At 37.1% G+C, this 3766-nt stretch overlaps 1 non-coding gene across 1 annotated transcript; it reads right to left on the bottom strand.

Moving 5' to 3' along the window:
* Positions 1-93: 93 nt before the first annotated feature.
* Positions 94-165, bottom strand: TRNAQ-CUG. Its single transcript has one exon. It is a non-coding gene; the product is annotated as a tRNA-Gln (tRNA).
* Between the last annotated feature and the right edge of the window lie 3601 nt (positions 166-3766).

Here is a 3766-nt window from a genome sequence, read left to right as displayed (position 1 = left end):
GAGACTTGAGGAACTCACAGAAGATGGCAGTGTCAAAATCGATTTCAGTCATTTAGGTGGACAATTTTCCCAGAGGAGAAGGTAAGAAAAAAGAGGTTCCACCGAGACTTGAACTCGGATCGCTGGATTCAGAGTCCAGAGTGCTAACCATTACACCATGGAACCTCACATGTTCCTTTGTGCTTATCAAATATGAATTATATGAACTCTGCTGACAGCATTTCATCTAGCTTATCAATCAAAAATCTGGGTCAACGGACACTCACGACACTCTTTTGAAGAAAATCCTATTTTACCTCATTTTATCTTATTTATTTATCTTATTTTCTTGCCAAGTACACAAACCTGTAAAGTCTACACCCCCACACGCCATTAACTCGAACTCGTTGGCCGAGTGAACATTCCTCATTATACAAGCCCTGAATTGAACGTTTTATATTCATTATATGATTTAATGCTTAGAAACTCAGTGAAGTAGTGTTTTGTTTTGTTTTGTTTTGTTTTGTTTTGTTTTGTTTTGTTTTGTTTTGTTTGCACCTATATCAACCGGAAAGCTGAGACTTGGAGATTCCATATCTTTTGTCTGTAACTCCACTCAGTTTCAGCCATGAGATCTTTTTCTCTACATAGATTATTTAGTTGTCAGGTCCAAAGCCTGTAGGAAAACAAGCCTTAACATGTCGATTTCTGGCACATTCACGGAAGAAAACTTGCAAAGGAAGCCATGTTTGCGAGAAAGTGGGAAAGCCATGTTTGCGAAGAAGTCCGGATTTTGTCACGTGCAGCGGTGGGCGAGGAGCGCACCAGACGCGCGGGCGCCTCCCGGACCGCTTAGTGACTTCTGATGCAGGGACAGATCTGGCCCCCGTGTGAGGCGCCGCATGTCGGTGAGCCCTGGTTGTCACGGGGAAAGAGGTGTTGAGCTCATGTAGAGAAGTTGCTTGCACTAGTTAAAAAAGAATTTTCTTCGGGCATCGAAGCCACTAACGGACATTTTATGCATTTCTCAAAACAAGAAAATAAAGCTGGCAGTCTCTTCTATGTCCCTTTAATGGGCCCCAAAGTTATTAGGGGAGATTTCTAAAACCTTTGTTGTTTTAGCACCCCCTGGCATATGGAACGGAAACTCATGCACCCTCTCACACAAAGGTGACCTCAGTCACCGAACATAGCACTTAGCAAACTATTCCAGGGACTTCACAAAATTATTTAAGACTCTGTGCCCCACACTAAGAATCCTCTGCATTTGGGTTTCCCTTCTATATTATGTAACCTCATTGTAACTATAATAAGAAACTAGATCACTCAAGTAAAATTAAGCTGCTAAAGAAACATTCTCTTTAAATTCTGACTGCATGATTCATTAACCTCAATGTTGTAAATTAGGAAGCAAAGGTGCACCCACGCCTGAAGCTGAGCTTCTAGTCAAACCTGTTCTGCGTGTCTCTCATCTCAGATGCTTATTGATGTAGGTTCCTGACCATGCAGTTTTGGGAGACCAGAGTTACATATATCTAGTCAGACCCAGTGGTTTGAACGAGGCTCCTTTTCAGGCCATTTTACATTTCCACCAATGGGAAAAATAATTAAAGCAACAACATGCAGTAAGAAAATTCAAATAAGTATGCTGCTAAATGGCAGATTAAACATCTAATGCCTAGAAAGAAATCTAGACAGGAGCACACAGTTTTGTAAAGATACCAGTTCTCCCCCCAATCGATGTACAGAGCCAGTGCATTTTTAGTAAAATCCCACCGGGTGTTTTTTGGAGGTTGATAAATTGACCAAAATATAACATTTAATTGAAAACGGCCAGAGTAGCTTAAGTTATCTTTAAAAAGAAAAGCAAACTTAGAGGACTTATTTCACCAAATGCTAAAGACATAAGGGTAGTATAAATCACACAATATGATGTTGTCCATGGATAAACAATGGTACTGAGTAGAGTTCAGACTCAGACTCACGCTTCATACCCTGCTTTATGAGCACGAGAGCACTGCAGAAATAGTGGCAACGAACGGTCTTTGAATAAGCTGTAAATACTATAAGAAAAAAATGATCAAGGGACCAGCTACCAGGAAAAAAATTAAAATGACCCCTTTTGCATTATTCACAAAGCCGGTTCCGGGTAGACTGTAGATCTGAACATAAATGTTAAATAAATAGATAAATAAAGCAAGATTCTAGAAACAACACAGGGGAATATCTTTATGACTTTGAACTAAGGAAACATTTTTTAAATTTAGCACTACAAGCTTTAGCTATAAAGGGTACTCCTGTGCATCTGAGTCATCAAACCCTTCAGTCTCAAGAATTTTTCATATATTTCCTGATAACATTCCCTCTAGTTTTTCTTCTGATCATTTACAAAAAATTATCCTTCGTTTCTACTCCCAAGTGAAATGAAATAAGCACATTTTACTTTCTTTCCCACTGAATACAACTATAAAACATGAGCAGAATGCATGAGGCAACTATTTGAAGATGCCAAAAACAAAATATCATCAAATATATGAAAAAAGAATACCAGCACTACCCTGTCCATTCTTCTGACTGATCTATAGGTTTAATGCAACTGTTATCAAAATCCCAGCAGCATTTTTTTATAGTTGGAGAAAGGCTAAGTCTAAAATGTATATGGATAGGCAAAAGAGCTAGAATATCTAAAACAATTTTTAAAAATAAAAATTAAATGTGGGAGATTACACCATCTGATGTCAGACCCACTTTAAATTTCACTAATCGGACAGTGAAGTATTGGTATAGAAATAGGCATGTAGATCAATCAAACAGAATGGAAATCCAGAAATAAATGTACACAAATATGGCCAACTGATTTTTGACAAAGGTGCAAATAAATCAATGAAGAAATCATAGGCTTTCAATAAATGGTATTGGGAAAATGAAATATCCATATGCAAAAAGGGGGGCAAGACATAAGTAAGTAAATGAATAAGTCAATCTTGATGTAAACCTCACAAGTTATACCAAAATTAACTAAAAACTGATTATAGGTATAATGTAAACCAAAAACTTCTAGAAGAAGACATAAGAGAAAAATCTACATGAACTTGGTTTTGGTGATGAGTTCTTAGACATGGCACTTTTCACAGAAGAAAAAAAATTTAAAAATAAATTAGACTTCATCAAAATGTTAAATAATTTGATCTGCAAAGACACTGTTAAGAGAATGAAAAAAGAAGCTTAAGACTGGCAGAAAATATTTGCAAATCACATCTCTGACAGAGGATTTGTATCTACAATATATAAGAAATCATCAAAACTCACCAATAAGAAAACTAACAACCCAATTTAAAAAATGGACAAAATACATGAACACACACTTCCACAGAAGGAGTAAAAGGATGGTCAATAGTCACACAAAAAGATGTGAATATTATTAGTCATTAGGAAATGCAAATTAAAACAACAATGAGATATCACTACACACCTATTAAGATGGTTGAAATTAAAGATACAAAACCAATGGCTGGTTGAGGATGAGGGGCAACTAGAAATGTCATTTAGTGCTGGTGAGACTGAAAAAGGGTACGGGCGCTCTGGAAAACAGTTTGAAGAATTCTTATAAAGTTAGACACTTGCCAGGTGATACAGCAATCCCACTTCTAGGAATCCACCCAAGAAAAATGAAAATGTATGTACAACAATGTTTATAGCTATTTCTCCACTGCAGTTGCCAAAAATTGGAAACCACCTTGATGTCCATCAATGGGCGGACGAAAAAATAAACCGTGGACATCGGTAC

Source organism: Pteropus vampyrus, unplaced genomic scaffold (assembly GCF_000151845.1).
Source record: "Pteropus vampyrus isolate Shadow unplaced genomic scaffold, Pvam_2.0 Scaffold124, whole genome shotgun sequence".
Taxonomy (NCBI): domain Eukaryota; kingdom Metazoa; phylum Chordata; class Mammalia; order Chiroptera; family Pteropodidae; genus Pteropus; species Pteropus vampyrus.
The sequence above is the reverse complement of the archived record's forward strand: the minus strand, read 5'-3'. Positions and strand labels throughout refer to the sequence as shown.